At 41.9% G+C, this 13,418-nt stretch overlaps 1 protein-coding gene across 4 annotated transcripts in view; it reads left to right on the top strand.

Moving 5' to 3' along the window:
• Window positions 1–13,418, top strand: part of LOC118402782 (KH domain-containing, RNA-binding, signal transduction-associated protein 2-like) — a 154,219-nt gene that overhangs the window by 67,178 nt on the left and 73,623 nt on the right. The gene's annotated exons all lie outside the window — the stretch shown is intronic.

Raw genomic sequence — 13,418 nt, 5'->3', positions numbered from 1 at the left:
GTTGGGTTGTGTTTTGGAGGACACAGGGCTCTCGACCTTCGCCTCTCCTGAGGCTGTACGGGAGGTGCAGCGACGAGACAAGACTGTAAGTACCAATTGAATACCACAAAAATTGGGGAGTAAAAGGGGGTAAAAAAAACAAAAAAACATCTTTAGAATTTTATGAATGAGGCTCAATGACATTCATTACATAAAATATCCCGGTATTTTGTCAAATGCTAGCCTGATGCACAAAATGTTTAATTGAGAGGTCAACCTTAAATGCATTCAAATACAAAATGATGAAAGTAACTGTGCCACAGTATGTCTGCATGTTAACGCTTCTATAGCCAAGATAAATGTAATAGGGCTTTACGTATAGAGAGCATTTTGCTTTCCAGCCAGGCTATTCATTCTCACTGACTCGTGGTCCCCTGAAACCAGCCTTATCTGAGGATCAACACCGGCCTAGAGAACAAAGTCAAAGGTCTGGGTGGTCCAAGTAGATCACTCAGGACATTACTGGAGCTTCAGTAGGTCCCAGTGTACAGCAGCTGAATAATGTTACACAGATATTGTTAGACCTGGACACATGACTACACACATCTATAGAGGATGATAAAAGACCTGCTGAACTGTACCACCTCAGTGATGGGAAAGGAGAACCGTGTTCTCTAACACCCTACACAGTGGACACTTTAATTCTGGTAGCTGTCAGAGTTATTGAGCAAAAACTTCTTTCTACTGAGTTTTGAAGCTCTAAATGTTTTACGTTTAGTGAATGTTGCCCCCTTACATACTGGCATTTGGTACTTAGAGAATGTATAATAGTCAAAGCCTTTTATGAGAGGTTGCCTTCGTTTTGATTGTCTGTTATTTGAGACATACTGTACAAGCACGTCATGGAGTTATCGCCTGTATTTGTTACATTTCACATTTTCTTACGTCTTGTGTAGACGACCGTCTGTATCACCATGGATATACACAGTAAACATGCCTATAAAACAATACACCTGTTGTTACTATTGTCAGTGGTGAACAATTGACATTGTAGCAAGGCAATGATGATGCCTTTGAGTAAACATGTTTTGCTCTTTTTGGAACCAAATCAAATGTCCCTTCTTTATGAGCACAACATTGCAATAACCTTGCAGACACGTTTACAATTGACTTTATATGAAGTGAGCGTGAATAGAAAGTCTGAGGGAAGGAGGTGAATTGGATTGCGAAAAGCTCACATCTGATATACTCATATTGCAATGTAAACACCCTTGCAACATGTTTTTTTCCACCTCAACTCCAACAATAGGATCATGTATGAATACCCTGATGATTATCTTGGACTTGATCCATCGTTTTGACCACAATTCGAAATTGACAGCCTTGATCTGCATTTTTCTGGTGGTTGTTCCATGGCAGGGCTCAGGAAATCTTGCCATGCAGTAGCCACCCTAAAATGTCAACATACACAATGTTTACTGTTCTTGAGACTTGATTTGAACACTGATTTATGTATTCAAAGGAGATGCTGCTTCTTGCCTTAATACTCAACAGTTTGACATCTCTCCGACTCAAGTGTGCATTGATGCATGCGAAGAGTAGATTGTGTAAGATAACATGAAGGCATAATATCTCCAGACTCATCAGTCCCTGTGTATAAACATGTTGGTTGTGCTTGGTTGTAAGATCATTTCAGCTCCACAACAGAACTTCATAGACATTTTTATTTCATATCTAATTTGATTATTGAGGCTGCACTTGCATATTTTTGCATATATTACCCAGAACAGATCCAGTATGAATTGGTATATCTCCAGATCAGTTTATTTTGAAAACTTCATATCGTGTGTACAACAGATTCTCAAGGTGAATATTTGAGCATGCATATATTTGCATAAATAATTATCTTGGGGAATTTCAGACAATCCAACTGACCCTTGTTTGAGTCATGTAATACAAACTAATTTGATTTTTATTTATCCGTTATTTTACTAGGTAAGTTGACTGAGAACACATTCTCATTTGCAGCAACGACCTGGGGAATAGTTACAGGGGAGAGGAGGGGGATGAATGAGCCAATTGCAAACTGGGGATTAATCTTGAGCAAATATAAATGAATCAATGTTTTCATCAGTATTGAAGTCTATTGCTTTGAACTGAACCAATTGGAAGGACAAATTTTACATACAGTATTTTATGGAAATTCTAAATTAGCCCGATTGAACACAAATGAAGGCGGGTCTACAAACCGCATGAGGGACAGAGTTTTACCAGAGGAGATGGCCGCCATTTTATGGTCTCCTAACCAATTGTGCTATTATGTGGGGGGTTTTCCGGCATAGTTGTAAACTATTTTGTACATAATGTTTTCTGCAACCATATTTTACGGCAGAAAAGAGCTTCTGGATATCAGGACAGCGATCACTCACCTCAGATTAGACTAAGAGCTTCTGGATATCAGGAGCGCGATCACTCACCTCGGATTAAACAAAGAGCTTCTGGATATCAGGACAGTGATCACTCACCTCGGATTAGACAAAGAGCTTCTGGATATCAGGACAGTGATCACTCACCTCGGATTAGACATAGAGCTTCTGGATATCAGGACAGCGATCACTCACCTCGGATTAGACAAAGAGCTTCTGGATATCAGGACAGCGATCACTCACCTCGTATTAGACAAAGAGCTTCTGGACATCAGGACAGCGATCACTCGCCTCAGAATAGAATAAGAGCTTCTGGATATCAGGACAGTGATCACTCACCTCGGATTAGACAAAGAGCTTCTCGATATCAGGACAGCGATCACTCACCTCGGATTAGACAAAGAGCTTCTGGATATCAGGACAGCGATCACTCACCTCAGATTAGACAAAGAGCTTCTGGATATCAGGACCGCGATCACTCACCTCGGATTAGACAAAGAGCTTCTGGATATCAGGACAGCGATCACTCACCTCGTATTAGACAAAGAGCTTCTGGACATCAGGACAGCGATCACTCGCCTCAGAATAGAATAAGAGCTTCTGGATATCAGGACAGTGATCACTCACCTCGGATTAGACAAAGAGCTTCTCGATATCAGGACAGCGATCACTCACCTCGGATTAGACAAAGAGCTTCTGGATATCAGGACAGCGATCACTCGCCTCAGAATAGAATAAGAGCTTCTGGATATCAGGACAGTGATCACTCACCTCGGATTAGACAAAGAGCTTCTCGATATCAGGACAGCGATCACTCACCTTGGATTAGACAAAGAGCTTCTGGATATCAGGACAGCGATCACTCACCTCAGATTAGACAAAGAGCTTCTGGATATCAGGACAGCGATCACTCACCTTGGATTAGACAAAGAGCTTCTGGATATCAGGACAGCGATCACTCACCTCGTATTAGACAAAGAGCTTCTGGACATCAGGACAGCGATCACTCGCCTCAGAATAGAATAAGAGCTTCTGGATATCAGGACAGTGATCACTCACCTCGGATTAGACAAAGAGCTTCTCGATATCAGGACAGCGATCACTCACCTCGGATTAGACAAAGAGCTTCTGGATATCAGGACAGCGATCACTCACCTCAGATTAGACAAAGAGCTTCTGGATATCAGGACAGCGATCACTCACCTCGGATTAGACAAAGAGCTTCTGGATATCAGGACAGCGATCACTCACCTCGTATTAGACAAAGAGCTTCTGGACATCAGGACAGCGATCACTCGCCTCAGAATAGAATAAGAGCTTCTGGATATCAGGACAGTGATCACTCACCTCGGATTAGACAAAGAGCTTCTGGATATCAGGACAGTGATCACTCACCTCGGATTAGACAAAGAGCTTCTCGATATCAGGACAGCGATCACTCACCTCGGATTAGACAAAGAGCTTCTGGATATCAGGACAGCGATCACTCACCTCAGATTAGACAAAGAGCTTCTGGATATCAGGACAGCGATCACTCACCTCGGATTAGACAAAGAGCTTCTGGATATCAGGACAGCGATCACTCACCTCGTATTAGACAAAGAGCTTCTGGACATCAGGACAGCGATCACTCGCCTCAGAATAGAATAAGAGCTTCTGGATATCAGGACAGTGATCACTCACCTCGGATTAGACAAAGAGCTTCTCGATATCAGGACAGCGATCACTCACCTCGGATTAGACAAAGAGCTTCTGGATATCAGGACAGCGATCACTCACCTCAGATTAGACAAAGAGCTTCTGGATATCAGGACAGCGATCACTCACCTCGGATTAGACAAAGAGCTTCTGGATATCAGGACTGCGATCACTCACCTCGGATTATACAAATATTTCTTCAACAACAACAGCAGCAAGCAGGACTCACACGATAGTCTCCAAACAACCCACAGGGCAGACATCCCAATTATTCGCAAAAGGAAGCGACAGAGAGGACAAAGAGACGGATGCCTCGTACGGACCCGTAGAAGACAACTAGGAAAGCTGCAGTTACAGTCAATATTACTCGCCAACTTGCAATCATTGGACAATAAACTAGACGAGGTAAGATCACGAATATCCTACCAACGGGACATAAAAAACTGTAATATCCTATGCTTCACGGAAACGTGGCTGAATGACGACATGGATATTCAGTTAGAAGGATACACTCTGCACCGGCAGGATAGAACAGCACACTCCGGTAAGACAAGGGGGGGTCTGTGCATATTTGTAAACAACAGCTGGTGCACGAAATCCAAGGAAGTCTCTAGATTTTGCTCACCTGAACTTGAGTATATTGTGATAAACTGCAGGCCACACTACTTGCCTAGAGAGTTCTCAGCTATACTTTTCGTGGCTGTTTATTTACCACCACAGACAGATGCTGGCACTAAGACTGCACTCAGTCAGCTGTATAAGGAAATAACCAAACAGGAAACCACTCACCCAGAGGCGGAGCTCCTAGTGGCCAGAGACTTTAATGCAGGGAAACTTAAATCAGTTCTACCAAATCTCTATCAACATGTTAAATGTGCAACCAGAGGGAAAAAAATATATAGATCACCTGTACTCCACACACAGAGACGCGTACAAAGCTCTCCCTCGCCCTCCATTTGGTAAATCCGACCACAACTCTATCCTCCTGATTCCTGCTTACAAGCAAAAATTAAAGCAGGAAGCACCAGTGACTCGGTCTATAAAAAATGGTCAGATGAAGCAGATGCTAAACTACAGAACTGCTTTGCTATCACAGATTGGAACATGTTCCGGGATTCATCCGATGACATTGAGGAATAAACCACATCAGTCACTGGCTTTATCAATAAGTGCATTGAGGACGTCGTCCCCTCCTCAGTGACTGTACGTACATACCCCAACCAGAAGCCATTGATTACAGGCAACATTCACACTGAGCTAAAGGGTAGAGCTGCCGCTTTCAAGGTGCGGGACTCTAACCCGGAAGCTTACAGGAAATCCCGCTATGCTACACTGGCTCCGACGCTCGTCGGATGTGGCAGGGTTTGCAAACTAACTAACTAAACTACTACAAAGGGAAGCCAGCCGCAAGCGGCCCAGTGACACGAGCCTACCAGATGAGCTGAATCACTTCGAGGCAAGCAACACTGAGGCATGCATGAGAGCATCAGCTGTTCCGGACAACTTTGTGATCACGCTCTCCGTAGCCGACGTGAGTAAGACCTTTAAACAGGTCAACATACACAAGGCTGCGGGGCCAGACGGATTACCAGGACGTGTGCTCCAGGCATGTGCTGACCAACTGGCAGGTGTCTTCACTAATATTTTCAACATTTCCCTGATTGAGTCTGTAATACCAACATGTTTCAAGCAGACCACCATAGTCCCTGTGCTCAAGAACACAAAGGCAACCTGCCGAAATGACTACAGACCCGTAGCACTCACGTCAATAGCCATGATGTGCTTTGAAAGGCTGGTAATGGCTCACATTAACACCATTTTCCCAGACACTCTAGACCCACTCCAATTTGCATACCTCCCAAACAGATCCACAGATGATGCAATCTCTATTACACTCCACACTGCCCTTTCCCACCTGGACAAAAGCAACACCTATGTGAGAATGCTGTTCATTGACTACAGCTCAGCGTTCAACACCATAGTACCCTCAAAGCTCATCACCAAGCTAAGGATCATGGGACTAAACACCTCCCTCTGCAACGGGATCCTGGACTTCCTGACAGGGCGCCCCCAGGTGGCAAGGGTAGGTAGCAACACATCTGCCACGCTGATCCTCAACACTGGAGCTCCCCAGGGGTGCGTGCTCAGTCCCCTCCTGTACTCCGTGTTTACCCACGACTGTATGGCCAGGCACGACTCCAACCATCATTAAGTTTGCTGATGACACAACAGTGGTAGGCCTGATCACCGACAACAACGAAACAGCCTATAGGGAGGAGGTCAGAGACCTACAACCTATCCCTCAATGTAACCAAGACTAAGGAGATGATTGTGGACTACAGGAAAAGGAGCACCGAGCACGTCCCCATTCTCACCGACGGGGCTGTAGTGGAGCAGGTTGAGAGCTTCAAATTCCTTGGTGTCCATATCAACAACAAACTAGATTGGTCCAAACACACCAAGACGGTCGCGAAGAGGGCACGACAAAGCCTATTCCCCCTCAGGAAACTAAAAAGATTTGGCATGGGTCCTGAGATCCTCAAAAGGTTCTACAGCTGCAATATCGAGAGCATCCTGACCAGTTGCATCACTGCCTGGTACGGTTTTTGCTCGGCCTCTGACCGCAAGGCACTTTAGAGGGTAGTACGTATGGCCCAGTACATCACTGGGACAAAGCTGCCTGCCATCCAGGACCTCTACACCTGGTGGTGTCAGAGGAAGGCCCTAAAAATTGTCAAAGACCCCAGCCACCCCAGTCATAGACTGTTCTCTCTAATACAGCATGGCAAGCGGTACCAGAGTGCCAAGTCTAGGACAAAAAGGCTTCTCAACAGTTTCTACCCCCAAGCCATAAGACTCCTGAACGGTTGGTTACCCGGACTATTTGCATTGTGTTCCCCCCCAGCCCCTCTTTTACGCTTCTGATACTATCTGTTTATCTTATATGCTTAGTCACTTTAACTTCATGTACATACTACCTAAATTGGCCCGACCAACCAGTGCTCCCGCACATTGGCTAACCGAGCTATCTGCATTGTGTCCCACCACCCGCCAACCACTCTTTTACGCTACTGCTACTCTCTGTTCATCATATATGCATAATCACTTTAACCATACCCACATGTACATACTACCTCAATAAGCCTGACTAACAGGTGTCTGTATATAGCCTTGCTACTCTTTTTTCAAATGTCTTTCTACTGTTGTTTTATTTCTTTACTTACCCACACACACGCACGCACGCACGCACGCACGCACGCACGCACGCACACACACACACACACACACACACACACACACACACACACACACACACACACACACACACACACACACACACACACACACACACACACACACACACACACACATACCTTTTTTTTGGCACCATTGGTTAGAGTCTGCAAATAAGCATTTCACTGTAAGGTTTACACCTGTTATATGCGGCGAACGTGACAAATAAACTTTGATTTGATGCACATGTATTTCTTGATGCATGTGTATTGTGTCTTCCTGTCCTTCTTGGGTCCACACACATCGCAGCTCTTCTTGTTGCTACCGGCTGCAATCTAGAATGATGATAACACTTAGTTCAGGAATTTTACTAACATCTCACTCGCTCACATATATAATTACAGCAGGCCAAGGTAGGAGAGTCAGACACACACACATTCACCAACATCACTCACACTTACTTCCGGTATTGGAGTTGTAGGTTCTGTGGGTCGGGCAGATGGGGCACCAGCATCCTCCTCCTAAATCCTCCTCACGATGGCTGCAGAAGCTGGGGTCCTTGGGTATGTTGCCACCTTTGGATTAGAGGTCTTACCAATGCCTTGCCCAGCTCCTCGAGGAAGAGCCGTCTTGTCTGTAACTTTCCTCTGTTCCAATCTGGGTTCTATGCCGTTCTGAAGAGAAATTAATTTGTACGCCGAGATGTCCAAGATGTTGAAGAATATCACAAGTGACCAGTGTAGGCTTCTTCTTTTGCAGCTGTAGCCAGTCACCAGCTTGCCTAAATTGTCCACCACTCCTTTTGTGGCATTGTAATCCATTATGATTTCTGGTTTTTGATGTTCCTGGCCACAGATCTCTCTCGAAAAACACACCTTCCCTCCAAATTCGTACAGTCCAGAATGATGTTCTGGGTGGTGTCTGGTATGAATAGTTCAAAAGAAGACTTTATGTCCTGTACATGAGAAACCACCATCCGCATCGGCCCTGGTTGCAGCCTTATCACATTGGCAGCCAAGCGGGGTGGCTCATTCCTTGGGCAAGAAGACCACTCAATTTCATCATTTTCGACATCCATATTTCTCCTCCTGCAGGCTGCTGATGAGCTGGTTGCTGACGGGCTGGGCCTGGGGCTGGTTGCTGACGGGCTGGTCCTTGGGCTGGATGAGGTTTAATCTCATCCTCTTCTTCCAACTCACTGTCATACTTCGAATTGACAGAGACATGATCCTTATTTTTGGAAAATTCTTCATCTTTCAAAATGGATCCTTTCACACTAGCTTCTCTCTCTGGAAAAATTATTTTGAAGGCCCTCAAAGCAGAGATTATTTTTGCCATACTGATTGATTGTGGTAAGGAGCCACACATGCAAAGGTATTTATTTGTTTTGTCCCTCCACCAATTTGCACCTGGCTGGTCTAGAGTGTGGGAAAATAGATCATTTTCTACAATGTATCGAAATAATGTACCGAAACAATGTATTGTCATAACATTGTGCAGGTTCCCACACTAAAAAGGGTAAAGAGTGCGAGGAAAGTGGGAGATGGGTTATTGGTGCTATGTTGAAACAGCAGGCCCAGGGAGGAGGAAGACAGAGTGAAGGCACAGGGTAAACCTTTTTGTTGAATTTTTACTTGTTTTCACCTACACACACACTTTTCCACACTTTTATTACTGCTGGGTCCAGTGGACCTGAACGCCAGATATGTCAAATACATGTGTCGTGGGGTGCACAGTGTGCACTCAATGAAAATGTGTTCTTTACATGTTCTTCACCGATAATTAGCCAAGGTCCAATTCGTCTCAGCTTGAAAAAATAAACATTGAAAATGGGTCCCACAGACCCGAACACCACACTAGGGTTAAGAATGATAGAGGCCACTGTGTTTTTGGGGACCTTCAATGCTGCAGAAATGTTTTGGTACCCTTCCCCAGATCTGTGCCTCGACACAATATTGTCTCGGAGCTCTACGGACAATTTCTTCGACCTCATGGCTTAGTTTTTACTCTGAAATGCACTGTCAGCTGTGGGATCTTATAAAGACAGGTGTGTGCCTTTCCAAATAATATCCAATCAATTTAATTGACCACAGGTGGACTCTAATCAAGTTATAGAAACATCTCAAGTAGATCAATGGAAACAGGATGCACCTCTCATAGCAAAAGGTCTGAATACTTATGTAAATAAGGTATTTATTTAGAATTTTGAATAAATTTGCTAAAATAAAAATGTAATTAAAAAAAAAGGTTTTCACTCAGTTATTACGGGGTATTGTGTGTAGATTGATGAGGAAAAAATATATTTTTATTAATTTTAGAATACGGCTGTAACGTAAACAAAATGTGGAAGAAGTCAAGGGATCTTAATTCCCTCCCGAATGCACTGTATGTCTTATCCTTTCTCATGGTGGTTGTCTTGACGGATCCAAAATCACATGACATAGAGCATTACTTTTCTGTCCTTGCCTTTATGGCAGTGTAAGGAGGAGAATCATATACATATACACATATATAATTAATCAGTTAAATTAGACCATGCACTTGAACCCTGTAGAGATCTCAGGAAGATTGTGTAACTACGTAACATTTTAAACCATTTTCATGGGCATACAAATCCAAAATAATGTATGCATTGGAAAATTGAGTGCTTCTAATGAAAATAGTCACCTTTGCTTGATACTTAAAACTTAATTTGATACTGTCATTAATGTGGTTTTTCAATAACTATGCATAATAATTGTTAGATGCACATTTGGTGTCCAGCTGATTAGTTACGCTCAGATATTTTCACACTTCATCATCTGATCCAGAAAGGAATTCTCAGAATGACAGTCAAGTGGTGAACAGTTGTTGTGATAGGATACAACAACAGCCCAAGTGCTGGAACAAAAATGTATTTGTGAGGCATGTCCATAATATTTTGTAGTCTCATTAGTTATGCCGGTGAAGACAGTTGTGCCTGGTAGTTAGGCTCGGGTCAACTTTTTTCCTAAAAATCCATCTGCAATCGCCAGACTATACAGTGCATTCGGAAAGCATTCAGACCCCTTCACATTTTCTTACGTAACAACCTAAACTCATCAATCTACACACAATACCCCATAGTGACAAAGCGAAAACAGGTTTTTAGAAATGTCAAATTTATAAAACATAAAAAAAACTGTCAAAGATAGGATATGTGCTATAGACTACTGTCAAAGATAGGAAATGTGCTATAGACTACTGTCAAAGATAGGAAATGTGCTATAGACTACGGTCAAAGATAGGAAATGTGCTATAGACTACTGTCAAAGATAGGAAATGTGCTAGACTACTGTCAAAGATAGGAAATGTGCTATAGACTACTGTCAAAGATAGGAAATGTGCTATAGACTACTGTCAAAGATAGGAAATGTGCTATAGACTACTGTCAAAGATAGGAAATGTGCTATAGACTACTGTCAAAGATAGGAAATGTGCCATAGACTACTGTCAAAGATAGGAAATGTGATAGACTACTGTCAAAGATAGGAAATGTGCTATAGACTACTGTCAAAGATAGGAAATGTGCTATAGACTACTGTCAAATATAGGAAATGTGCTATAGACTACTGTCAAAGATAGGAAATGTGCTATAGACTACTGTCAAAGATAGGAAATGTGCTATAGACTACGGTCAAAGATAGGAAATGTGCTATAGACTACTGTCAAAGATAGGACATGTGCTATAGACTACTGTCAAAGATAGGAAATGTGCTATAGACTACTGTCAAAGATAGGAAATGTGCTATAGACTACTGTCAAAGATAGGAAATGTGCTATAGACTACTGTCAAATATAGGAAATGTGCTATAGACTACTGTCAAAGATAGGAAATGTGCTATAGACTACTGTCAAATATAGGAAATGTGCTATAGACTACTGTCAAAGATAGGAAATGTGCTATAGACTACGGTCAAAGATAGGAAATGTGCTATAGATTACTGTCAAAGATAGGAAATGTGCTATAGACTACTGTCAAAGATAGGAAATGTGCTATAGATTACTGTCAAAGATAGGAAATGTGCTATAGACTACTGTCAAAGATAGGAAATGTGCTATAGACTACTGTCAAAGATAGGACATGTGCTATAGATTACTGTCAAAGATAGGAAATGTGCTATAGACTACTGTCAAAGATAGGAAATGTGCTATAGACTACTGTCAAAGATAGGAAATGTGCTATAGACTACTGTCAAAGATAGGAAATGTGCTATAGACTACTGTCAAAGATAGGAAATGTGCTATAGACTACTGTCAAATATAGGAAATGTGCTATAGACTACTGTCAAAGATAGGAAATGTGCTATAGACTACTGTCAAAGATAGGACATGTGCTATAGACTACTGTCAAAGATAGGAAATGTGCTATAGACTACGGTCAAAGATAGGAAATGTGCTATAGACTACTGTCAAAGATAGGAAATGTGCTATAGACTACTGTCAAAGATAGGAAATGTGCTATAGATTACTGTCAAAGATAGGAAATGTGCTATAGACTACTGTCAAAGATAGGAAATGTGCTATAGACTACTGTCAAAGATAGGACATGTGCTATAGATTACTGTCAAAGATAGGAAATGTGCTATAGACTACTGTCAAAGATAGGAAATGTGCTATAGACTACTGTCAAATATAGGAAATGTGCTATAGACTACTGTCAAAGATAGGAAATGTGCTATAGACTACTGTCAAAGATAGGACATGTGCTATAGACTACTGTCAAAGATAGGAAATGTGCTATAGACTACGGTCAAAGATAGGAAATGTGCTATAGACTACTGTCAAAGATAGGAAATGTGCTATAGACTACTGTCAAAGATAGGAAATGTGCTATAGACTACGGTCAAAGATAGGAAATGTGCTACAGACTACTGTCAAAGACGGCAGAATGATTTTTTGACAGGGGGTGCAGGATTTGTTTTGCCTGATTTAGATATGTTTCTGCTTATAATTTCCAAGATTTTGATTGGCTATTTGTTAGTCAACTTGTTTATAATTAGATAGTTGTAGCTTCTCTTCTGTCATATGTTGCCCTAGAAGAATAAATGAACCCTTACTCAGCAGAATAATGTAATAGGTTGATAGAGTTTTCGCTGTCATCTTTCGCGAAGCAAAGACTTTTATGGACTGGGAGAAAATACAATAATGCAATATATATATATTTTTTAACTGGAAAGATTTTATGTGCAAAATGTCCAAGTGACATCAGATTGATTGGTTCTAAGGTAAATGAAAGCTGTGGAAACAACCCAATGTAATTGTGATAAGATTTCAGTTCGGATTCGATCCATATTTGATGCGGTTGAAGTACTATCAGTTTTTATGATGCTTTTATGTTGAAGACAGCACCTCTAAAGATGGTATCTAACTGAGCATTGCATTCTCTCAATATGCAGAAAGAGACAAATCATATTTCTCCACTCCTGTTCCCAAGACCATATTTTGCCTACATTTGGTGTATTGTTTTACTGCAAGAAATGCTTAATTCTACAGGAGTTATTATTAAGGCTATGTGAGAACTTATAAACCTTCAGTCAGTCTCCATATTTCAGTTTCCACTTAACACATCTAAACATTAGGCTACAGTTAGTTCCCTTGACGTGCCATAGGACTATTTAAAGTCCCGTCTTGTGACTGTGGAATGTGTATATAGCGCCTCACAATCATCACACATAACATAGCTCCTGCTATCATCCTCTTTAACCACTTCACCTAATCTTATCCAGAAATGTCTTTTCTGCCCCCCCCCTCTCTTTATTTTCAACTCAACTTTAACCACTTTTGTTTTATTGAATTAAACTTCGACAATGTCATTTATTCCCTCTGTGGATTGAAGTGGACTTTTTCTGCCTCTTCCCAAAAGCATGACTTGGCAATTGGCTGTGCAGGCTTTTTGTTGTGCATACAGTTAAGCCCTAAAGCTTAGGCTTATGCACTAATACCAAACCTCAATGTAGCCTATAGATATAAATTGCACAATAATTATCTATTTAGGGATTTTTAAGGTATTGTTTTCTCTTATTCAACCAGGAACACAATATTTAATGACCCTAAATCCGT

The sequence above is a fragment of the Oncorhynchus keta genome, chromosome 24 (genome assembly GCF_023373465.1).
Source record: "Oncorhynchus keta strain PuntledgeMale-10-30-2019 chromosome 24, Oket_V2, whole genome shotgun sequence".
In the NCBI taxonomy this organism is placed as follows: Eukaryota; Metazoa; Chordata; class Actinopteri; order Salmoniformes; family Salmonidae; genus Oncorhynchus; species Oncorhynchus keta.
The sequence above is the reverse complement of the archived record's forward strand: the minus strand, read 5'-3'. Positions and strand labels throughout refer to the sequence as shown.